At 48.9% G+C, this 26214-nt stretch overlaps 1 protein-coding gene across 5 annotated transcripts in view; it reads left to right on the top strand.

Annotated features, from left to right (window-relative positions):
* LOC119180589 (receptor-type tyrosine-protein phosphatase kappa) overlaps positions 1-26214 on the top strand; it is a 631290-nt gene that overhangs the window by 128330 nt on the left and 476746 nt on the right. The window lies entirely within an intron of this gene.

Genomic DNA, 26214 nt, shown 5'->3' with positions numbered 1-26214 from the left:
ATACAAAATAATGAAAAACTTCCGTCCACTTTTTTAGGACACTTGAAGAAAAAGAAACGTGTGTCTAAAATTGCAAACATTCATAAAATCACGCACGGGCTAAACAATGTGGCGAACCGTTGGATGCGCCCGTTCATTGGGGCAGTATTTGTTCAAAGGTACAGCGGAATTAAGGCAGAGAGCGTGTCCAAGAGCAAAAGGTGGCTCCTCAAACATGCAGCTCGGTTTGAGAAGTGCACCTGAGGTGTAGTATATAAAGTACCTCTGCCTTTTGGACGAATGTACAGTTGTCAGCAAGCTTAAGAGACCCTGGAGGGCAAAAGTATTGTTTGCAACTATTTTCGCGGTAACTTATAGCTTTCAGGCTGCTATTACATAAATTTAACCGTAATTGTTTCAACGCCGTTCGACACCAGAAAACCTGGTGCTGTAATTCAGGGTGATTTCGCGTCATTTCGAAACGCCCGGCTAAATACCACAAAACACTAGCGCCCCGACGCGGGCAACCACCTGAGACTACGAGTGCTGAAGCGTGGCCTCCGGGATGTTGTGCCGGCGGATTTCTTTGGCCATCCCAATCGCACAAAGAGAGCTTAATTTAAAAGGCGGGCATGGTTCGTTCTCCTTCCGCTCCATGGCTTTTGCCGCCGAGGGTAAGAAAGGCTGCCGCACTGTTGGCGTGGCTTCCATGAAGCAAGAAAAAATCATTCTGCATTTTTTATGCAACCTTCCACTGGCTTGAAAGAGACAGGTCAAGGTGTGCGAGAGGCAAAGTGCATGCTGGGAGTCGGGAAGACCAGCGATATAAGAACTGAACTTTTCGAAGCTTTGCAAAGTATTCACATATGAAACATTAGTAATAACCATGATACATGCATCACAAAAACAGATTTATGAAGCACAGCGTGCGCCCACCGGCGATGCCGAAACTCGTTTGCACTGAACGCCAGCGACGCATTCGCGTGGAATAACTGCGCACACGCCGCGACATGAGCGTGCTAGAAAGAAGTAAGCTTGAGCAAACACGAGAGGAACCCTAACTGACCTGACGAAACGCGGAATTACGCTCCAGCACTTGGCAAGCTCGCGAGGTCGTCACTCGCATAGCACCGCAGATTTCGCACTCAACCAGAAAGCTTCTCCGGTTTCGCTTACATCCTGTCGCACTGAAGCAGGACACAGGGGGATGGTAGTCACCATACGTCTATAGATTGAACGTCACCGGTGCTGCGAGGGCTCTGGACAAGACGCAGACATGTTTTATTCATTTAGATTCGCCCGTTTGCATTGCGAGTTTTGCGGTGTTTATTAGATACGTTGAGCGTTGCAAAAACTAACACCGAAACATTTAGCTTTTTCTGAAAGAATGCACCATCGTTCAAAGTATCGTGTGCTTGATATAAAACAATCGTTGCATAGCACTCACAACGAGCCTTTGCTTTTTTTTGTGGTCTTCTTGGATGCGTACTTCCGGAAACACTGCACGTGTGACCATTTAAATGCAGTCGAATGTACGGTGCACGTAGATTATATTCTCACGACGGCAGCGGGACCTGCTTTCTCTATGGTGGTCCTGGATACAACGGGAAAGGTTCGGGTCACGGCATCAGCATGGCTGCCATCAGCCGAAGCTGCAGAAGAGATGACCATAACTTCAGCGGTACTTCACAGTGGTGCAGACGTTACCCTGATTACTAGCGATTCTAAATCAGCAATTCCGAGCTATATGAAAGGTTGGGCATCCGAGGAGGTGGCACGCATGCTTAGCGCCAGGGCTGGGGACTTCGCGTCAGGCAAGATTACTGACAAGGCCCTCAAGTAGTCTACCGAGCACATGGAGGACTTTGCAACCATCAACACCCACAGCCGTGAAACCAGCAGCCGCAACGCCAACAGCCAAAGACTCAGCAGCATCTCGCCCAATCGTAACGAGCGCGCCCATCTAGTCACGAGGCAACTTACCCGCCGCGACGCAGCCACCCAGGAAGCAGCCGCCACCGTGGTTGGGAGGAGCACCGGCGGAGGCACGGCGGTGGCCACAGGCATAGAGTTTCCCAATATACACTAAAGGGAACTCTGGCCCTAGTGTCTATGGGAGCTGCATGGCACGGCGCTTCAGCGAGCATGGTAATTAATAATGGGTAGTACACACATTTGTCTAAACTTCGTACTTCTTGCCTGCTTTTGTCTCCGTGTGTGTTCGTGTGGCTTGAAGCTGTTTTCTCACGAAACAAAAATTAGCAAATGTTCAGCGATTGCACTTCACCACCCTATTCGTTTTCGAATTACCTTTCCAAATTGGGTCACGAAGTTCAAAAAGTGCACGTTAAATAGTAAAACGATGCTTTACAATAGAAGGACAATATTATTGACTGACGGAAACTAGGAAAATGTCTACCCATAAATACCTCAAGAAAGGAAGCATGCTAAAACACCCTTATATTTGTCAAGTCAATGTATTTAGCGTCGAAATGAAATGATTTGTGAGGGAAAAAAACTGGTAGATTCCATGTACAGTGGGAATCAATGATATGCGAAGCACACATGAGAAATGTTGTTATGTCACTCAAAAACCAGCACAACGTTACGAGGTGGAGGTGAATGACGCCGTACGTGGCTTCCGCGTCATGATTATCATGTTTCAATGTGTCGTTTACCTTCATCTATTCAAGTCACGTGATACCAAATTAAGTATTTGTGGAGCTATAGCAAAACTGCCGTGAGCACGCTATGTTCATGGTGCGTTGTCGTGTTCTTACATGACACGCATGTCAGGATTATCATGTTTGCACCAGTAATATATTTGGTCACTTATTGACGTCACGTAACATCAAATTTGGTATATGTGGAGCTAGCAAAACGGCTGCGAGCGCATAATGAAGGGCCCAATATACTCCAATGTAGCGTTGACGTGCGCGCACGCTGGGCACAACGGCGCTACGGTATAGCAAAACGCGAGCACTCTACAGTCTGCCGCCAGGCGCGACCGGCATCCGTCGGCACGGCCCGACGGCGACCGGCACGAAATGTCACTTGCTGCATTTAGCGCCGATGCGTCACCCAGACGCATCGGAAGGAGGGAGACGATGCGTCTCCCTCCTTCGTGACGGAGGGACGCCGGGCGTGCTGAAACGCGCATGCGTCAAAGCAACGCAGCGCTGCGCGCGCCTGTGAGTAGAGGACAGGACTGGTGCCTGGCGTGGCAACGATGGCGTGACGCGACGAAATAAACGAAGGCGAGCACGCGCACCGTGTCACGTCGAAATGTAATGGTGCCTTGAATTTGGCATGTAGTCATGTTCTCACGTGACACGCATCTCATTTTTTATTATATTTGCACCAGTCACATAGCTTCGTCATCCATTGGCGTCACGTAATACCAAATTTGGCATATGTGAAGATAGTGAAACGGCTGCGAGCGCATCATCAGTGTGGCATGTAGTCATGTTCTTACCTGACGTACATGTCGTGATTATCATGTTAGGATGTGTAATATACCTATGTCGTCCGTTCGCGTCGCGTAATATCGAGTTTGGTAAATGTCAAGCTAGCGAAACGGCCTCGATCGCCTCATGAGCGTAGCATGTAGTCATGTTGTTACAAGACACTAATCTCATGATTTTAATAGGGTGTGTCACTTGTGTTTCCCATACAATCGTGCCATATCATACCAGTTTTGCAACATGCTATATGATCGGAATCGCCGCAAGAGCTGGAGGACATTAAAATGTAAATCATAACATTATTGACATATATGTCATGATTTTTATTTTATGACTAGCCAAATATGTGCGTCCTACAGTCATGATATATCATACCAAATTTGGTATCGATACCATTGCCGAAACTGCCAGGAGAGCTAAAAGTCATAGGTGGATAGATAGATAGATAGATAGATAGATAGATAGATAGATAGATAGATAGATAGATAGATAGATATGCTCAATGTCGCCGAAGTTCACTAAGAACTACTTTGTATTCGATAAAAACTGGCAGATTCCACGTACACTGGGAATCGATGATATACGAAGTACGAATGAGGAAGGCCCCGCAGCGGTGGTCTAGTGTAGTGGCTAAGGTACTCGGTTGTTGACTCGCAGGTCGTGGGATCGAATTCCGGCTGCGGCGGCTGCATTTCTGACGGAGGCGGAATCGTTATAGGCCCGTGTGCTCAGATTTGGGGGCACGTTGAAAAACTCCAGGTGGTTGAAATTTCCTCCACTACGGTGGCTCTCATAATCATAAGGCGCTTTTGGGACGTTAAACCCCACATATCAATCAATCAACGAATGAGGAAGGTTGATATGCCACTTTCAAATCACCACATGGTTATGAGGTGGAGGTAACTTATGTCCTACACGACTACCGTGACATGATTATCATTATTGAATTTTGTCGTTTACCTTCGCCATCTATTCACGTCACGTGATGATGATGTCACCTCACGTGGGGCTAGCGAAACGGCCGCGAGCAGGCTATGTGCGTAGTATCTTGTCATGTTCTTACATGACACGTGTGTCAGGATTATCATGTTTGCACCAGTAATATATTTTGCATCCATTGATGTCATGTAACACAAAAGTTGGTATTGGTGGAGCTAGCGACACGGCCACGAGCAGATTATGAAGGGCCCAATACACTCCAATGTAGCATCGACGTGCGCGCACTCTGGGAACAACGACGCTACGTTAGCAAAGCGCGAGCACTCTAGAGTGTGACGCCAGACGCGACCGGCGCGACCAGCGTACGTCGGCGCGACCCGACAGCAACCGGCTCGAAATGCGACATGCTGCATTTGACGCCGATGCGTTATCCAGACATCAGTAGAGAGTTTTAGTACTGCGGAATGGTGCTACGTACGCATCACGCAAGCGCCTTGCGATACGTGGCTTCGTTTGCCACTAATCGGCTTTTAGTACGCCGTAGTACCCGCGTACGTAACGAGCGTGAAGCGTGTTGCGTCATCTGGTAGATCAAAATAGAAGCACGTGTTGTTGACAGCCAATGTGAGCCAATCCAAGTGTTATAGCCAGATTATGGCCATATTTTAAGCGACAGAGCCGGTCGGTGCTTGCCTTCGATGCCGCCATTTTGCAAAACGAAGTCTCACGCTGTCGCGAACTTGATCGAGAGCGGCGCGATCACCTCATAAGTACGCACGCACGCATCTCATGCGTGCGTACGTAGCGGCTGCGTATGTAACGCGATACGTGTGCGTTGCGGTCTGCGCATGCGCACTACGCAGAACGTGGCGTCCTTACGTACGCAACGCCGCCACGTACGCAGAGTACGCAGTACTAAAGCTTTCTACTGCCTCTGCCTATTTTCGAGACGTAGGGAAGCCGTACGCGCTGAAACGCGCATGCGTCAAAGCAACACAACGCGGCGCCCGCCTGCGAGTATATGGCAGGACCGGCGCCTTGCGTGGTAATGCCAGCCTGAAGCGACAAAACGAACGCCGGCGCGCACGTGCGCCGGGTCACGTCGAAATGTATACGCGCCTTGGCTGTGGCTTGTAGTCATGTTCGCACATGACACGCATCTCATTATTATCACGTTTTCACCAGTCACATACCTTCGTCATTCATTGGCGTCACATAATACCTAATTTGGCATATGTGAACCTAGCGAAACGGGCGCGAGCACATCATCAGTGGGGTATGTAGTCATGTTGTTACCTGACACGCATGTCGTGATTATCCTGTTTGGATGCGTCATTTATCTATGTCGTCCGTTCACGTCATGTAATACTGAATTCGGTATATGGGAAGCTAGCGAACGGCCGCGAGCGCATCATGAGCGTGGCTTGTAGTCATGTTAATACATGGCACGCATCTAATGAATATTATGTTTGCACCAGTCATATAGCTTTTTCACCCATTCACCTACCGTAATATCAAATTTGGTATATGCGACGCTAGCGAAATGGCCGCGAGTGCATCATGAGTGGCATGTAGTCATGTTGCTACATGACACGTATGTCATGATTTTCAAGTTAGGGTCTGTCGCTTATGTTCAACATGCGATCATGTCTTACAATGGCAGTTTTGTAACATGTCATGTGAACGAGTGAGTGAGTGAGAACAACTTTATTATGATCCAGTGCAGATGCTGAGGTTGCCACGCGTCACCCGGCTACTCCCACGTAGGGACCGGCAGGTCTAGCCTGACGGCCCTGTCGCGGGCACACTGGACGGCCAGGATTTGGTCCTGAAGTTCTGGGCTGTGCAGAAGTGCCTCCCACTCGGGTTTGCTATAAGTCGGTCCAAGCGACCTGCACTCCTAGAGCATGTGTGCTAATGAAGTGGTCTGCCCGCAAGCGGCGCAGGCGGCATCAGGGAATTTGTGAGGATAAATTGCATTTAGGTATGCTAATGACGGGTACGAATGGGTTTGAAGTAAGCGCAACGAGACGGCCTCTGTGCTCTATTGAGTTTTGAATATGGCATTGGGAATGCCCACCTCACCATGTAGTAATTTATTTATTTATTTTATTTAGTGGATACTGCCGACTTCTATGCGAAGTCGTAGGCAGGAGTGGGTGACAGATACACTTGATTGGATATTTCCAAGGCAAGAAAACAACAGAAGCTTAAAACAGAAAAAAAAATGTCGGGAGGAAATATAGAAGAAAAACAGGGATTTACAAACATTGAAGCCAATGCAGCGCTTCAGAATGAGCAAGGTTTGTTGACAAAAAAAAAGGCGAGAAAAATGCGTACCGACATAATCGACGAAGCGTGATACAATACAGCTAGCGCGGAACATAGGAAAGTAATACGACTCAGACACACACGGGAGAGATTAAATGCGGTTACAATAAAATAAAAGGAACTTGGTAATCTCGTCGTGTGTAGTAGGTGTGTCTTTATGTCCCGCGTCGTCGGCACTGGAGCCGTCGCCCAGGTCGAGAGCAGCGCGGTCAGTGAGCGCGTGCGCTGTTGTGTGGGCTGACTTGTTCGTGTTCAGTGCAACGCCGTTTACGGAGCCGACATGCGCGGGGAACCAATGTATGGTGTGAGGGACAATCGTATCGCTGGTGGAGCTGTTCAAGATCTTGGCTGCCTGTGTTGATATGCGGCCCTTTTGAAATGCTCTGACTGCGAATTTGGAGTCGCTGTACATTTCTTCGCACCGACCATTTAGCAGAGCGAGTGCAATGGCCACTTGTTCGACCACCGGGGGGTTCGTTGTGCGTACTGTGGCACAGTTCGTAGTCAAGCCCGTCTGGTCCACGACCACCGCTGCGAACTTTTTGCCGTCTTGATATGCTGCAGCGTCAACGAAACTTGCATTTACGCCACCACTTTCCAGTTGCTTCAGTAGGGCCGTCGCCCTTGCCCGACGACGTCCCTCATTGTGTACAGGGTGAGTTTTGCGGGGTATTGGGAAACAATGACGTTTTCCTGCATATGTTTTGATATACGCACGCTATTTATTTTTAGCTCTATAGGGTTAAAACTTAGCTCACCAAGTATGCACCGACCAGCCGTCGTATTGGACAAGCGAGCCAGCTGCGAGCGTTACTGCGCTTCTTCTATCTCGGCAGCAGAGTTGTGCTTACTGAGCACTAGTAAGTTCTCGGTGTGTGTTCGTACGGGAAGCCCCAGTGCTTTCTTGACGTTCTTTATGATAATCACGTCGAGCTCGTCCCACTCCGACCTAAGTCAGTTGTGCATAGAAACGGTGTAGGTAAAGTGGCAGAGCACAAACGCATTGATGAGCCTTAACAAATTGTCTTTCTTAGAGGACCACTCACCAGGCCCCATACCGAATTTTAGCCAGACAGTGGAAGTTGTTAGTTGTCCGATCAGGAACGTTTTGCCACAAAAATGTTTGAATCGGTTCATTACGAGCGGAGAAAACGGGTTTTTTGAAGCGGCGCGATACGAGGGTGAGAGGAGGCGAGCTCGAAACCCTTGTCATTCCTCCGCGTAGCCTTCGCAAGCCAAATCTCTTGCCCACCCTCTCCGGCATCCGACCAAGAGGTGACGTGCGTATGACGTGCCGAAACAAGTCCAAACCCCGAGCAGACGAGCAGCATTGCTTTGTTGACCAGCGTTATTTTATGGTCTTCTGCCTGTTTCTTCGGGATGGTTCAGAAACGCTGGCTTAGACGTGGTAGAGTACATGAGCACAATGAATGCGCGAACGCGTAGGAGCTTTCCACGGCGGTCGTCTGCTCAATGCGCTGACCGCAGGGACACGAACGCATGTGAAACGCTGGCACATTAGCCCCGCCTCTCGTAGCATTTCCCGGTAAAAAATGAAAGAAAAACGCGCACATTTCTTTATTGCGTCTCACTATTTATTCAAAGTTTTATTTATCTCTTAAAGCAACAAATACATAAACTACGCATGTTGTCTTAAATAATTTTTGCCATGTCACGTGGTATACTGCTGACAACGTCAGAGCGGACTCGTCTACGTAGAGGACCAACGTCACTGCATTGCCGTGTACGTAGGGCCATTCCTACGCCTACGTCATGCCCTCATTTTATACGCGTGTGGCGGCAGAGGGGAGGGGGAGCAGTTTTAATCTTGAAATTTGACCCGATTCCGCGACGCGTAGCGTTGCAAAGTTTGGCAGACGTGATCATGAACGCGTCGTCTACGCATTGCGCTTGTCAGCTCGAAATCGTCAAACCTGGTGAGTGCCCCTTCAAGGCCTCTATGTTTCCCAGAGACTCTTTGGACGAGTCGAAAAGCGTTGTCAGTCTTGGCGACAATCTTCCGCAGAGCGGTGCCGTTGCCACCCTTCGCTTCAATAAACATGCTGAGAATCCGGATGGTGTCTACCCTCGGAATTTCCTCCCCGTCACTCGTGTAAATGTGTATATCGCTTTCTTCGACGGGTTTCCATCCCTTATGACGGCCACCTCGTTCTTTTCTATAGAGCAGGAGCTCCGATTTGGCGGATGAGCATCTGAGTTCCGTTTGGCGCAAGTCCACCTCGGCGACTGCTTCTTGAAGGCATCTTGCTCCCGGTCTTCACTGCTGCCAACGCACCAGATTGTAATGTCGTCGGCATAGATGGTATGCTTGATGCCGTCCACGCTATACTCGGCGACAGCTTTTCTTGACAGCACTGTGGAAGCTATAGAGCCGAACCGCGTGCATGCGCGCGCGCCAGGAAATAGTACCTATTTTATTTTCTGATTCTAATAGCTACTTGGCCTGAATAAATAAAACTTTCTTCATTATAAGGATAGAACAAGTATAGGACGCTGTTCATGGAAAAGAAGTTATCGTGCGCCCTATTTTTTTTCTTTTTCATTTCTTGGACGACACCACGTTTTCCGCACGCCGGCTGGGTCTGCTGCTTGCTCTTGCAGCGGCGAGCACAGCATCGGCCGTGGAAAAGCTGCTCATCGTTGGGACGCGCCGTCTTTTATACATCACGCATCGAACTTTCCAGCCTTATCACTGGTGGCCGCGCAAGCTCTGAAATAAGCTTCAGTGTTCGCGTCTTGCGCGCAATCTTAACAACGATCTACAACAATTGTGAGGCTTCTCCAACATTGAGGCGCCGTCTGCGCCGATCATTGCTAACAGCCTTTGAGGGCGTAAACCGAATACAGCAAAACTGAAACAAGACAGGCCCGTGGCCGGATCGTGCCGCAACCGGCCTTCCATTTCGCCTGTACCAGGGCTCAATACCTTAAACGTTAATATTCGATCACGTGTGGCGCGTACCCGTATATACTGGGCTGAACACGGAACCTAAACTTCACTGTTATAAAGGCTGAATAATGCTGGGGAAACGTTCTGAACAATGGAAAATTTTATATGTACCAGTATATAAACAGCACAGTAACTAGCTGCATGTATGCACTTTCATCAAAGTTTAGCTTTGACGTTCCCATTTTGCATGCATACATTTTGCTATAATAAACACACTAGCGCTGCGAGCAAGCGAAAACCGAAACTGGAACCAAAATCGGCTGCAAGCTGCTGGACTACTTGCGTAGTAACACAAATGTGTGGAGGCCCCGCCTCCGTAGCCTTCGCTCCAATGTCAAGAAAAGCTGTCACCGAGTATAGTCAGTCTTTTCGACAGTCCGATCATACAGAGATTGAACAGCACCGGAGAAATCACAGACCCCTGGGGCGTGCCTCGATGTACGAGTGGTACGTCCTCAGAGAAGTTCCCGAATTGCAGCCTCGCTTTTCTTTCAGACAAGAACGACTTGATGTAGTTGTACAGCCTGGGCCCAAGCTAGAGTTTCGCCACAGCCTCCAAAATACATTCGTGTTTGATGTTGTCAAAGGCCTTCTCTAGGTCTAGGTCAAGAAGAACCTTTGTATCTCTAGAGTATCCGTCAAGGACTTTGTGCTTAATGGGCATCATTGCCTCCTGCGTTGAAAAGCCGGTACGGAACCCTATCATATTGTGCGTATAAATCTCATTTCCTTCCAGGTAATCGTTAAGTCTGCCTAAAATCGCCTGCTCTGCCACCCTACCCCCGCACGACGTGAGGGAGATGGGGCGAAGATTCTCAACGCCTGGATACTTTCCAGGCTTGGGAATCAGTACTGTGTCAGCTAGCTTCTATTCCTCAGGAACCCTTGCCACTTTCCATGCTTCATTTATGAAATCAGTTAGGCGTTCTATAGATGCGTCGTCGAGGTTTCTGAGGGCTCTGTTCGTGATCACGTTTGGCCCTGGTGCCGACTTGCGATTGAGCATTTGTATCACTCTCCTGATTTCAGCTTCTCAAAAGTCTTCGTCTAGTTCAGGTAGAGGAGGGCCGCCATTATCAGGGAACACGCGTTCTTTGTCCTCTTGTTCGACCGGCAGGTACTTGGAAACAAATCGGGTGACGAGTTCGTCTACCCCCTGTTGTTTGGTGGCTTTGTGAAGGGCAAGGACTAAAGTGTGTCTCTGGTTGGCTCTAGTGCAGTGCTCGTCCAAGAGGTGCTTCAGAAGGTGCCAGGACTTTCTATTTCTGATTTGACTGTCGACGGACTCGCACAGCTCGTCCCACTGCTGTTGGACAATGTGTCGAAATGTTGTTCGATTTCTTTGTTCAATTTTGATATTCTTTGCCGCAGCCTACGGTTGTGCCTCTGCTTCATTCATCGATAAAATAGAGCTGTCTTGGCTTCGAGCAGGTAGGCAAGCCTACTGTCCATCATCTCCGCATTTAAATCTGTCTTTAGCTTCTTGGTGGCAGTGGTGGTATCTCTGCAGATGCCCTCACACCATTCTTCGAAATTATCAGGAGCACTGACCCTTGTACCGCGAATGCTGCGAAAAAGATTCCCGTCAACTACCGTGAACTCTTGGACTCTGCTATGGTCCACTATAATAGAAGTTTGCAGAACGTAGTGGTCACTGCTAAAATCAATGGCGGTGTTGGCCCATGTATCCTTTTCAACATTCTTTATGAACATTCAGATGCAGCCTGCATCTGCCTAACACTCTCCGTAAGGCTAGCAACACTCCCTGCCACCATCTTAATGTTCTCTGTAATTTTAACCAGCGTTTGCTTAATCTCATCGACTTGAGATACCGTGTTCTTAAGCTTGCTTACTACCACTCTGCGTTTGGTTGCCATGAGCCATTCTCCAATAGGAGCCGGAACCAGCGTATCGGTGGTTTCACCTTCAGTATTCCTGTGCATCGTGCTCAACATTCTTTTAAACTCCGCCATTTCATTTGCCATTTTAGTAAGCGTATCCTTAAGCTCGGCGTTTTCCTTTTTCAATCGTAACATCTCCGCATCTTTAGCATGCTCTGGGGACGGGTCGCATTGCATGGGCTGCTCGCTGTCATTACTACGAACCCTGTCAGCCCAGGATAGGTTCGACTTGCCCCTGCTCTGGTCCTCGGTGGCGTGGACTGTCCCGGACAGCTGGAGTCCCCGTGCGTACCCGCAGTCTGCCCTGGGCGAGGGGTCCGGTCTGGTGCTCGGTGCGTCAGTTTTTCTCTGGCCAGGTCCGAGACCAGATCCGGAACGGGCACCAGAGCGGGGACGTGGTCTGGTGCCACCCCTGGATTGAGACCATGTCCTGGACATGGTGCGGGCCCCGGATTTCGAACGGGATCCGAGATGCAACCTGGACGTGGAACGACTCCTGCAGCTGCCTCTGGTTCTGGATTTCCCTCGTGATTTGAATCGGCCTCCAGGAGCCGATGGTCCGGGCTGGCCCTGCTGCTGACAGTCGTTGAGCTCGAGGAAGCCATCGACATTGACGGATGGAGACCTATCCCGAGGGGCGCGGGCCTTCAGGCCTCGCCTGCGCCTGACGACATAGGGTATCTGATATCGGTGCTGGCATTTCCTAGATGCGGTGAGGTGCTTTGCGCTACACAAACTGCATATTGATCAAATATGATCCTCTTTTTGCTGGATAGCTTGTATGCAAGCCTTGCAGACTGAAGCTTCGGGCGTTGGGCAGACGTCATAGCGGTGTCCTAGTCGGCCGCTGGCATAGCAAACATCAACTTGATTTTTGTATAAAGTGCACTTGATGAGGCTGCTTCTATAGGAAACATAATTCGGAACCTTGTACCCGTCGAACACTACTATGATGACGCCAGTATTCTTGATACTTTTTGCTCGGACGGCCAGTGGATTTCTCGCGTTGACAATCTTCCTGTCGAAGGCTCCTAGATCAACACTAAGAGGGAACCCATGGATGACTCCCTTGCAGGTGGTATGCGGAGCAGCCACGTATGCAATGACTTTATGGCGCTGTCCGGCTGCCGCAATAGCTTCAACGTTAACGTAGCGCTTAACATTCTCTTGGCTCGAAGTACTGACGACCATAACATTTTGCAGGTGATTAGCGCACATTGTGTCCGTGTTTCTCTCTTCCGGACCAAGCCCCGCCGCACTCTATATAGCCTCTGCCCCGACAGTCGTGCCACACTTGCTAATACACAGACCGCCTCTTGCCCTCACAACGACCATAGTTTCTTCACATGGCAGCGGTGGCATCTTGCTTCCCCTTATAGGGTTTCGCATCTTGCTGCCTGAACGACGGCGTCTGTAGCTGCTCACTCAGCGTCGTCGTCACGAAAGTAACTTAGTAATGTACAAATAGTCCACCCACCAGTGCGATTCTTGTGTCCACAATGTCCCGGTAATCGCAGAAGTCCGTTGCGACCCAATTTCGAGTGAATGCGGCCTCACAACACCAAGAAGCGAAGAAATCTTGTGAACAAAACCACCACAAGAGCAGTAAGACCACCAAATCAGAATCATGACATTATTTACATACAGGCCATGGTTTTAAATTTAAGATTATGAACTATGCTCGCACTACAGTCATGTTATGCCATACTAACTTTCGTATTGGTATCATTATCTAAACGGCCAGGAGAGCTAAACGTCGTAAGCGGCTAGCTAGCTAGATAGATAGATAGATAGATAGATAGATAGATAGATAGATAGATAGATAGATAGATAGATAGATAGATAGATGGATAGATGGATGACAGATGGATAGATGGATGACAGATAGATGGATGATAGATAGATGGATGATAGATGGATGATAGATAGATACGCTTAAAGTCGCCGAAGTTCACTAAGAAATTTTACGCATTTAATACTGCACGAGAAGACATGCGCCATCACAGCGATACATATAAGAAAAATTGAGCAGTTGCCATGCTGTTCTTCGTGAATTAGGCGAAAATAACTGCATCACCAGATGAAAACTTGCCTACAGTGTATTCTGGAGATCCGAGCGCTGATCCGAGTGTTCCTTGCACTTGAAAAATACCATTGTACACGCTCATATTCCATGCTCTCTGCTTTAAGCCGTGATCTCCGCCGCCATCGTGAATGGATGGACGCTAAGAGCGTCTGCTTTATCACGGGGCGGTGATATGTGTGCCGCCAGGCTCGTAAGAAAAAACCTGCACAGAAAACGTTTTTTTAATTTAGCCTGATGTCATATCTACTTCAAATAAATTGATTCTATGATAATCAAAACTATGGTAAATTTACGTTCGAACTCACTGCCTCTACAAGAAGAATTACCCAATATTTCCATTATTTCTGTTATTTATCTCTACTTTCTTTCCACCAATATACTCTAACCGTCTCTAACTTGCTTCTATCGTGGACTTGTTCAGCTTTCCATGTTTGTCTCTAAAACCCAAAGCCTCCTCTAGGCTTGTGCCCACACGTATGCCTGGGTGCATATCGCCGCATTCAATCAGAACATGTTCCATGGTTTCCTTAGTTCCACCACAGCATGCACATTGTTCTTTTTCTTTATTGAGTCTCGCTTTATCACTACGCATTTCAAGGCAACTGGATCTCGCTCCGGACAGTAAAGCGTTTCCCACTGAATTATCATAAAACTTCTTCATTCTAATTTTGTTTTTGCTCTTTTGGTAGTTATACTGAGCGCTGCCTCCTTTTTTATCGCAGTCATTCAATAAATCCTCTCCGCCTCTCTGACTTTTCCCTTAATGCTCCTTGTGGCAATGTCGCATATGCTGCGAGCCGTGTATTTGCTGGTGAGCCTCTTTTCCACCACGTTGTGTCAGCGCTATTCCTAAACAAACAAATACGTGAACACCTTCGCTAGACATCTACTTTCCTTTATTTTCCTAACCCTCTTATCAAATATCATTTTGTTCTGAGTTTCCCTTTCTTGAAAGCCTGTCTATCCCATATCCCCCATTACAGCCTTCGTCGTCTTCCCGTTAGCGCCCAACGCGAGGCACCCCACAGTCCTTTGATTTACATACATTCCTGACTGCACCTCTGACTTCATGCACACGACTTACTTTCCAAATGTAAGCCCTGCAACCATTACGCCTTACCACAGACCTCGAAGCACTTCGTACCTATTATACCCACCTTACGCTCTGTGCTTCATTATTGCAGCATTCTTCTTTCTCTTTGCTACCGATGTGTTTTTTCCGCATATCCCTCATTTACCCATACTCCGAGGTACTTGTACTCGCTTACCCTGGGTAGTTCTTGGCCCTGTATTGAGACTGCCTGGTCTTTGTGACCATAAATATCACCTATTCACTTTTTGTTGCACTAAATACTACTTCTAGGGCCTCACTTTCTCTTCCACATATATCTAGCAGTCACTGTATATTGTCTTGACTGTCCGCAAACAGGACAATGCCACTTTCTGTTAAGTTTTGTTATCGCCCCAATACAATACGTAATTCTCAACGCAAACTGCGCCTGCAGTCTTCGAGAAGCTTCAGGACTATAGTACGTCACTTTTATAAGATCTCGCTCACTCCGCGAACTATACAGATTATTCTGGAGCCTACGTCACCACTAGCGATAACGCTAGAACATTCGATGGCAAATGTATTAATGCCAAAGCGCTTCGCCGCTTGTCAGTTGATCGACAGCTGACGATCCGTTCGCCGCTATCTGTGTAGGTCTGCTACTGTGAGCCGACTTTCAGTTTACCGGGTACAAGTTCACCCAAATAAACAGTTTGACCTTCATCCTACGGTCTGTTTCTTTGTCGACGTCACGACCCTGTCACATCTGGTGGAGGTGCTGCTTCTTTGGTGTTCCGGACGCCCCCTTCAAGCCGCGAACCCAGCCCACGCGGCAAAGAAGACACGGACGCCAACCCTGAACAGCGAACAAGCCGCAGGCAGAGGGGACTACAACCAGAGTACGGGCCCCTTTCTCAAGCAGCCAGGCAGCCCAGGATCCCGACATCAACTGCAGCAACCATGACTGGCCCCATGCAGCAAGCTCCAGTCGTTCTCGACAGCCCAAGGAACCCCCAATGTTCCATGGATCGTCAGGTGAGGACCCGGAAAGCTGGATCGAAATATACGACCGAGTCGCCACCTTGCACAGCTGGGATCCTGAGGAAAAATTACGCCGTGTCTACTTTTACTTAGAAAACGCCACGAAGACGTGGTGTAGAAACCACGAATTACACATTACGAACCTGGGAACTCTTTCAGACGACGTTTCTGAGCCCGGTCATGAGCATAGTTTACAACAAAAGGGCTGCCACATTGCTAGAGGCAAGAATGCTATTCTCTAATGAAAGTGTAACCCTCTTCATCGAAGAGATGACCCGCCTCTTTCGACACGCCGACTCCAACATGGCTGCGCAAACGAAGCTCTGGTTCTTCATGCGCGGAGTTAAGCAGGAGCTGTTTGCGGGAAATGTCCGGAAACCGCCCAAGACTGTCAGTGAATTTCTTGCCGAGGCCACAACTATAAAAGGGCGCTTGAGATGCGCACAACGCAATGCAACCACCGCGTCTCATTCAACTGCCCCGATGCCTTCAGTACCGATGACCTGCGCGAGACGATTCGAGCGATCGTATGGGAGGAGCTGCGGAAGTTGTTACCTTCAACACAGCCTCAAGCTATTTTGATCCCTGTCACTGTCCGCGAAGAAGATCGGCAGTCGCTTGGAATAGCAGAAGCACCACAGCCCGAACCGGAAGCAATGAGCTACGCCACTGCAGCGCACCGCAACGCACCTCCACGCCCTCGTCAGAACATAGCCCCGCCAGAGTTCTTCCACCAGGCACCGCCGCCACCACCGCGAATGCCATACCGCCTGCCGGACGGCTACTGCTACGCTTCAAGGAAGACTGACGTCTGGCGCACCCCTGACCACCGCCCACTGTGCTACCGCTGCGGTGAAGCTGGGCACACCTATCGACGCTGCCAGTACCAACAGATGGGGCTGTGTGGCTTCGCTGTCAATTCACCACGTCCGCAGCCTGGGGAACGACCACGGGACATCACCGACTACCTGGAAGGAACACAATGGACACCACGAAGTCCTTCCTGTTCATGGTCGCCCAGCTGCCGCATGTCACCGCACCACCGGCAGTACTCTGGCCCAACGCGGGGCCGGTCTCCTAGCCCGTATTACGGAAACTAAGGGCAGCAACCGATGGAGGTGCGGTTGCTGTGCGACGAACTACCGAAGATCCCCCGACGACGACGTTGTGGCGAAGCTTTCCGAACACGAGGACAACTAGGGAAAGTCCTGACGGCGAAACCTCACTTACCGAGGGTGACCTGACGACGCAACATGGAAGCAGCAGAACTAGTCAAAGCAGCCGTGACCCGACGCCATGGCCTAACTGCGACGCGAGACGGCAAACTAGGGACCTTGACGTTCTTCTCGATGGCCACAGTGTGACCGCTCTCGTCGATACCGGAGCCGACCATTCCGTCATCAGCAGGTCGTACGCCGCGAAGTTGAAGAAAGTAAGGACAGCTTGGGAAGGCCCCGAAATCCCCACAGCCGGAGGTCATCTAGTAACACCGGCAGGAATCTGCACAGCGAGAGTCGCCATAAACGGCCATATTTATCCTGCAGACTTCATAGTCCTACAGCGTTGCACGAGAGATGTCATCCTTGGCATGGACTTCTTATGCCTACATGGTGCAGGCATCAACCTAAGAACAAAGTATATAACCTTATCGACAGAAGAAGCACTACTGCCGCGCACGCCGACAGGACACCATGCCTTTAATGTGCTGGAAGAACAAGTCACCATTCCGCCTCGCTCAAGCGTCATTATTTCAGTCGGCACTCCTAAATCACCTGACTTGGAAGCCGTCGTTGAAGGCAGTCAGCATCTGTTGGTCACCCGAAATATTTGTGTCGCAAGAAGAATAGCAGAGCTGCGGGGAGGCAAAGCGACGGTTATGCTCACGCATTTCAGCAATGAGTACAAACACGTGAAAAAACGGACGACGGTCGGATACATCCAAGAAATAGTGGAAACCACCACTGCTTTCGCCCTCGCCGATTCTGTGGAACCTGCTCAAAGAAACGAAGCCCCTCCCTCAGCTTTCGATGTCAATCGCAGCCTTCCAAACCATAAGCAAGAACAGCTCAAGACCCTGCTCCCACAATACGAAGATTGCTTTTCGTCGTCGCCGAAAATTCGGCAGACCCCAATCGCTAAACATCGCATCATAACCGAGGAAAATGCCAGACCCCTTCGTCAGAGTCTGTACAGGTCTTCGACGCGAGAACGCGAGGCCGTAAACAGACAAGTTGATGAAATGCTACAGGATAGCTTTATCCAGCCGTCCAAAAGTCCATTGGCATCCCCAGTGGTGTTAATGAAGAAGGATGGAACCCTACGTTTCTGCGTCAATTATGGCCGCCTGAACCAAATCACAAAAAGCACGTTTATCCTCTCCCACGAATAGACAACTGGATCGGCTCCATAACGCGAAGTACTTCTCGTCGATGGACCTCAAGACTGGCTCTTGGCAAATCGAATTCGACGAGAGAGACCGAGAGAAGACGGCGTTTAAAACACCGGACGGCCTCTTCGTGTGTAAAGTGATGCCCTTTGGTCTTTGTTCGGCGCCTGCCACTTTTCAACGCGTTAGGGATACAGTACTGGCAGGATTTAAATGGCAGACCTGCCTTGTGTACTTGGACGACGTCGTCGTTTTTTGCTAGAGTTTTGACAAAGATATTAAGCGCTTTGAAGCTGTACTTCAAGCCATCAAGACGTCAGGACTCACCCTGAAGCCAGAAAAGTGCTGATTTGCGTACGAGGAGCTCTTGTTCCTGGGGCACGTGATTAACGAGTCCAGAGTCCGTCCCGATCCGCAGAATACAGCCTCTATCGCTGACTTTCCCGCTGCCCACTGAAAAGAAGGCAGTGCGCCGATTTCTGGTACTGTGCTCCTATTATAGGCGGTTTGTCAAAGACTTCGGCTGCATCGCCAATCCTCTCACTAACCTTACTAGGGTCGACGTAGAGTGCAAGTGGGAAAAGCGACAGGAAGACACTTTTGATGAGCTAAAGCAATGCCTCCAGACTCATCCGGTGTTTGCTCATTTCGAGGAATTAGCTGAGACAGAAATACACACTGACGCAAGCAGCGTAGGTCTCGGCGCCGTTCTTGTGCGGAGGGCTGACGGACTGGAAAGGATTATTAGTTACGCCAGCAGAGGTAAATTATTCCGCAAGAGAAAAGGAGTGCCTCGTGATCATCTTGGCTACGTCGAAATTTCGACCCTACCTCTACGGCAGGCCCTTCAGGTCACCTGGCACGATGGAGCTTGAGACTTCAAGAATACGATATTACCATTGTTTCCAAATTCGGCAAGAAACACTCCGACGTCGACTGTCTCTCAAGTGCGCGTGTCGACCCACCACCGCCCGGTGACCCGGATGACGACTACTTCTTGGGAACGATAACTACGGGCGACTTCGCTGAACAAAAGTGGGCCGAACCGGAACTTAGGGCCCTAATAAAATGACTCGAAGGCACAACCACTTGTTTCGTAGGTATTCAAGCGCGCACTTGCGTCGTTCTTCCTGCGAAGCAGTCTTCTTCAAAAGAAAAACTTCTCAACGCTTCGAGCCAAGTACCTCCTTGTGAGGCCTTCAGCCCTGCGACCGAACTCCTGCAGGCCCTGCACGGTGATCCGACGGCAGGGAACCTTGGTGCTTCCCGCACGCTCGCTAGGATACAAGAAAGGTACTACTCGCCACGTCTTACCGCCGAAGTCACTCGTTATGTGAGGACATGCCGGGATCGCCAGCGACGCAAGACACACCGACAAGGCCAGCGGGATTTCTGCAGCCCATTGAACCACCTCGCCGACCATTGCAGCAGATCGGTATGGACCTACTGGGGCCGTTCCTGACGTCTACTTTCGGAAACAAGTGGATTGTGGTAGCTAGCGACTACCTCACCCGCTAAGCTGAGACAAAAGCCCTGCCCAGAGGCAGTGCATGCGAGGTAGCTAAGTTTTTCGTCGAAAACATCGTCTTACGTCACGGCGCCCCGGAGGTCCTCATCACCGGCAGAGGAACGGCATTTACTGCCGACCTAACTCAAGCGATCTTGGCATACAGCCAGACAAGCCACCGCCGGATGACAGCGTACCACCTACAGACCAACGGCCTCACCGAGCGGCTAAACAAGACCATCGCCGACATGCTGGCAATGTACGTGGATGACGAACACAAGACGTGGGACGCCATTCTTCCGTACGTGACCTTCGCATACATCACAGCGGTGCAGGAGACGAAGCAGATCATCATCATGATCATCATCATCCTCATCATCATCATCATCATCATCATAATCAACAACATCATCATCATCATCAGCCTGACTACGTCCCCTGCAGGACAAAGGTCTCTCCCATGTCCCGCCAGTCAACTCGGTCCTTTGCTTGCTGCTGCCAATTTATACCCGCAAACATCTTAATCTCATCTACCTGCCTAACCTTCTGTCTCCCCCTAACCCGCTTCCCTTCTCTAAGAATCCAGTCAGTTAGCCTTAATGACAAGCGGTTATGCTGTCTACGCGCTACATTCCCGGCCCATGTCCATTTCCTCTTCTTTATTTCAACTATGATATCCTTAACCCCAGTTAGTCCCCTAATCGACTCTGCTCTCTTCTTGTCTCTTAAGGTTACACCTACCATTTTTCTTGCCATTGATCGCTGCGTCGTCCTCAATTTAATCTGAACCCTCTTTGTAAGTCTACAGGTTTTTGCTCCGTAGCTAAGTAGCGGCAAGATACAGCTGTTATATTTCCTCTTGAGGGATAGTGGCAATCTACTTGTCATAATTTGAGAGTGCTTGCCGAATGTGCTCCACCCCATTCTTATTCTTCTAGTTACTTCGATCTCATGGTTCGGCTCTGCGGTTATTACCTGCCCTAAGTGGACATAGTCTTTTACAACTTCAAGTGCACTATTACCTATCTCGCAGTGCTGCTCCTTTCCGAGGTTGTTGCACATTACTTTCGTTTTCTGCAGATTAATTTTAAGACTCACCTTTCTGCTCTCCTTGTCTAACTCCGTAATCATGAGTTGCAATTCGTCCACCCAGTCAATCAGCAATGCTATGTCATCGGCGAAGCTCAGGTTACTAAGGTATTCTTCATTACCTCTTATCCCTAACTGTTCCCATTCTAGGCTTCTGGAAACTTCCTGTAAGCACGCGGTAAGTAGCATTGGGGAGATTGTGTCCCCCTGCCTTACACCCTTCTTGATTGGTATTTTGTTGCTTTCTTTATGAAGCACTATGGTAGCAGTTGATCCCCTGTAGATTTCTTCCAGAATGTTTATATATACTTCATCTACGCTCTGATTCCGCAGTGTCTGCATGACGGCTGATATTTCTACTGAATCAAACGCCTTCTCGTAATCCATGAAGGCAGTGTATAGTGGTTGGTTTACTCTGAGCATTTCTCTATTACCTGAATGATAGTATGAATGTGGTTAATTGTTGAGTAGCCAGTTCGAAATTCTGCTTGTGCCTTTGGTTGATTGAATTTTAATGTTTTCTTTACTCGGTTAGCAATTACGAAGCAGATATCTCCATACAAATTGGTTTACTTAAGAATCCCGGCAACGACGCTCGACGCCATGCTACCTAACGTCACCAACGAAGAAAACCTCGATGTTAATGAGTACCTTCAACGCATCGAAGAAGCTCGACAACTCGCTCGCCTCCGTATCGGGAACCAACGGATGACCGACAGCCGCCGTTACTATCTTCGACCACGCTTCGTGGAGTACCAGTCCGGTGAACGTGTTTGGGCGTGGACGCCGATACGCCTACGGGGACTCAGTGAAAAGCTTCTGCAACGGTACTTCAGACCGTACAGGGTGGTTTGACGTCTCGTCAACTCGATTACGAGGTTGTCCCCGACTTCATCACGAACTTTCAACGACGCCGCTCGTGACCCGAAGTCGTCCATGTCGCGTGACTCAAGCCGTTTCATGCGAGTTAACGAGCTGAAACAGTGTACTTTGTTATTGTATTAGTGCTGTATTATAGTTTATTGCTTGTACTTTCTTGCAATATTGCCCCACCGTGATGGTTTAGTGGCTAAGGTACTCGGCTGCCGACCGACAGGTTGCGGGATTGAATCCCGGCTGCGGTGGCTGCATTTCCGATGGAGGCAGAAATGCTGTAGGCCCGTGTGCTCAGATTTGGGTGCCTGTTGAAGAACCCAAAGTGGTCAAAATTTCCGCAGCCCTCCACTACGGCGTCTTTCATGATCATATGGTGGTTTTGGGACGTTAAACCCTATCTATCTATCTATCTATATATCTATCTATCTACCTATCTATCTATCTATCTATCTATCTATCTATCTATCTATCTATCTATCTATCTATCTATCTATCTATCTATCTATCTATCTATCTATCTATCTATCTATTCTTGCAATATTGTTGTGCTTTCATCTTCCGTTAAAGCATGGGGACGATGCCTTTTTCAGAGGGGGGGGGCAATGCCACGTTCTTTTTCTCAAGTTTTGTTATCGCTCCAATACGCTACGTATTCTCAGCGCAAACCACACCTGCAGTTTTCTAGAAGCTTCAGGACTGTGGTAGGTCATTTTTATAAGATCACGCTAACTCCGCGAACTATACAGATTATTCTGGAGCCTACGTCACCACTAGTGATAACGCTAGAACATTCGACGGCACGTGTATAAATGCCGACGCGCTTCGCCGCTTGTCAGTTGATCGACGGCTGACGATCCGTTCGCCGCTATCAGTGCAGGCCTCGTACTGTTGATCCGACTTTGTGTTTACAGGGCACCAGTTCGCACATACAAGCAGTTAAACCTTCATCTTACTGTCTGTTTGTTTGACGACTTCACAACCCTGTGACAATATTCTCTACCTTAAATATACCTGGAAGCTTCTGATTGAAGGGCCACTCACCAGGTCCCATACCAAATTTTAGTTAGACAGTGGAAGTTGTTGGTTGACCGATGAGGAACATTTTGCAACAAAAATTTTTTGAATTGGTTCATCACGAGCGGAGAAAACGGGTTTTATGAGGCGGCGCGAAACGAGAATGAGAGGAGGTGAGCTCGAAACCCTTGCCGCTTCTCCGCGTAGCTTTCGCAAGCCAAATCTCTTCTCCACCCTCTCCGGCTTCCGACCAAGAGTTGACGTGCGCATGACGTGCTCAAACACGTCCGGCGTTGTTTTGTTGACAAGCGTTATTTTGTGGTCTTCTGCCTGTTTCTGCGGGCATAAAGTTTCCTAAAATTAACTAGACGGGACTCTGTCTCTGCGATCGTTCAGTGACCATAGAATGATGGGCAGTGCACACATTTGCCTAGTCTTCGTACTTGTGGGCGGCGAATTGTACTTGCGGCTTAGTGTACTGCTGTGTTTCGGTATTGTTTCAAAATAAAGATTCATCGCTTTTCAACTTTGTGACCCAAATCAAAAAGGTAAGTCTAAAAGAATAAGGTGGTGAAGCGCAACCGCTGAACATTTTCTGATTTTCGTTTCGTGAGAAAACAGCTTCAAGCCACACACACACACACACACACCACACACACACACCACACACACACACACACACACACACACACACACACACACACACACACACACACACACACACACACACACACACACACACACGCACACACGCACACGCACACGCACACGAAGCCAAAATGTGGCCAGAAGTACGAAGATTAGACAAATGTGTGTACTACCCATCATTCCCATGCTCGCTGAAGGGCCGTGCGTTGCAGCTCCAATACACTAGCGCCAGAGTTCCCTCTAGTGTATATTAGGGAACTGTATGTCTGCGAGATCGTTAGGAAACGCTGGCTTAAACGTGGTGTAATAGATGAGCAAAATGAGTGCGCGAACGCGTAGGAGCGTTCCACGGTGGTCGTCTGCTCCATGCGCTGACCGCGGGGACACTAACGCATGCGAAACGCCGCCACATTAGCCCCGCATCTCGTTGCGATTCGCGGGAGTAAAATGAAAAAAGACGCTCACATTCCTTTATTGCGTCTCATTATTTATCTAGCGTTTTATTGATCTGTTCAAGCAACAAATTACATGAACTACGCATGAAGTGTTAAAAAAATTGGCACCATATCCACGGAGTGAATGATGGTGAGTGGGGCGAAGCATTCGTCCGTCCATTCGTTCTTGCTTCCGTCCGTCCATGCGTACATCTGTGTGACCGTCCATACGTCCATCCGCCCGTCCGTGCGTGCGTCTGTTCGTGCGTCCGTCCCTGCGTTCATCCATGCATCCACCCCTGCGTCCGTTCATGCGTCCATCCATGCATCTGCCCGTTCGTCTATCTATTCAACACTCCAAGTACCACCATCTCGCATATTTTAATCATATATTCCCCATATAGAAGCACCGCCATGCAGCGCACATTCCAAGGACTCAACGAGAGGTAGCACAAGCACACTTTCTTACGGCTTGCGCTTCGTTTCTACTTCCCACCTTTTACCGCCTCGAGTTCACTGTATTCATGGCACTGCGGCCCAACGCTCGCTAAAACTTTCTAAAACCAAGGAAGTCACGCCCAGCGAGTATAACGTAGCAACCTTTTCCTGTCAGATAGGGCTCAATGTACATGCCAATGGCTGCTAATGGGAAATGAGAGACAGGAGAATTCGGATTTTACTTTCTTACGGCTTGCGCTTCGTATCTACTTCCCACCTTTAACCACCTCGGGTTCATAATGTATACTAGTTCATTGTATTCATGGCACTGCGGCTCAACGCACGCTAAACCTTTCTAAAACTACGGAGGTTACACCCAGCGAGTATAACGTAGCAACCCTTTTTTGTCAGATAGTGCTCAATGTACATGCCAATAGCTGCTAATGGGGATCGCAGCGTGGGCGTTAACTGGAAGCCAAATGCTCCTGTCTCTCCTTCCCCGTTGGAAGCCGTTGGCATGTACATTGAGCCCTATTTTTTATTGTTCAACAACGCACAGAAGAAATTTCTCACCGGCACCACCTTGGAGGTCAAAATTTCATACTTGTTACATAATACAACGGCTGCGAGGGACGAACGGGTGCCGCTATAAGGTGCTTCGCCCCTAAAAATTTCTCAGTATCATGTGCCACTGTCTGCCACATCAGAGCATAGTCGATTACGTAGAAGACCAACGTGACTGCATTGCCGTGTACGCACGGCCGTTAATACGCGCACGTCATGCCCTCATTTTCTAGGCGTGTGCCGGCAGAGATGAGGGAGGTATCTCGTCTTGATCGGTTGTCCGTGCGAATCTTTCGACTGCTGTTCTGAATTAAATCGTGCAAAGCTTTTGAGGGGTGGGGGATTGAGAACCCTTTCACAACCTCCCTTTCCTCCAGGTGCATCTCTGTCTTATGGTCCAACTTTAAATGTTCATATAGCATTCTTTCAGTGCAAGAGCAGAAAATACCCGCAGAAAATGATTTGCTATTGGTATCGCAGTCGCCAAGTGTGTTTAGCACCGCTTATTTATGATCGCTATGGCACGTGCACCACGCCGCCCTCATGGTTTTTTCTCACTCGTTAATGCAATATGACTTCCTCTCTATACTCCGCCGTTCTCATGCCAACGAGAGATGAGAAACCGTCCAGTACTCTGCACGTAAACTTCACAGAGAGCGACGTTAGAGCAGCTCCTAAGTTCTTTGATTCCTCGATGCAGCTTTCATACTTCGCTCAAGCGGCACCGGCACGCCTTGCACGATTTCCGGTTTTTCCATCTTATACGCGTTCATTCTTAATGAACTAGAGATATGTGCGATTCCAAGCTGGTGTTTTGCGCTCCCTCTCTACCAAATAAAAAATTAGGCAGATCCCATGTACCTTGGGAATCTGTTATGCGAAGCATGCGCAGGGAAGGTGACTGTGTTGTAACGTTTTTATTGGGCGAAATGTTATGAAATGACGCTCAAGATGTGTGCAAATGTTATACGCACAGACGTATGGTTAAGAGTAGCATGTTTACTATTGTGCGACGATGCCAACAGCAACATGGTCAAACATTAAAGAGGTAAGCTGATATGTAGCGCTTGCACCAGTGAGGATGGCGGCCCTGCTTCTTAAATGAGCGGATGGCTCTTCACTACAATTGTCGTTACGCTCACGACTACAATTGTCGTTACGCTCACGTGACGCCTGTGTGATAGGAGTGCGTATTTATAAGATTGTATAGCCAGCACTGTTACCACAGTTTGAGTTTTGCGCAGATATGGTCTACTTGAAAAGCAGTTCTGATTTCACGACTGTCTGTCCGTCCATGCATCTGTTCGTCTATCGATCTATCCATCTATCCATCTGCCCCTCCACCCATCTGTCTGTTCATCTATCTGCACATCCATCCATGTACCCGTGTGTCCTATCATTAGTGACTAAGTCTACCTGTCCGTCCGTGTGTCCGTCCCTTATACTAGTCGATGACTTCAACGTAACAATTTTGAACCTTAAGACCTATAGCTTC

Source organism: Rhipicephalus microplus, unplaced genomic scaffold, assembly GCF_043290135.1.
Source record: "Rhipicephalus microplus isolate Deutch F79 unplaced genomic scaffold, USDA_Rmic scaffold_14, whole genome shotgun sequence".
In the NCBI taxonomy this organism is placed as follows: domain Eukaryota; kingdom Metazoa; phylum Arthropoda; class Arachnida; order Ixodida; family Ixodidae; genus Rhipicephalus; species Rhipicephalus microplus.
This window is presented reverse-complemented; position numbering and strand designations above follow the sequence as displayed.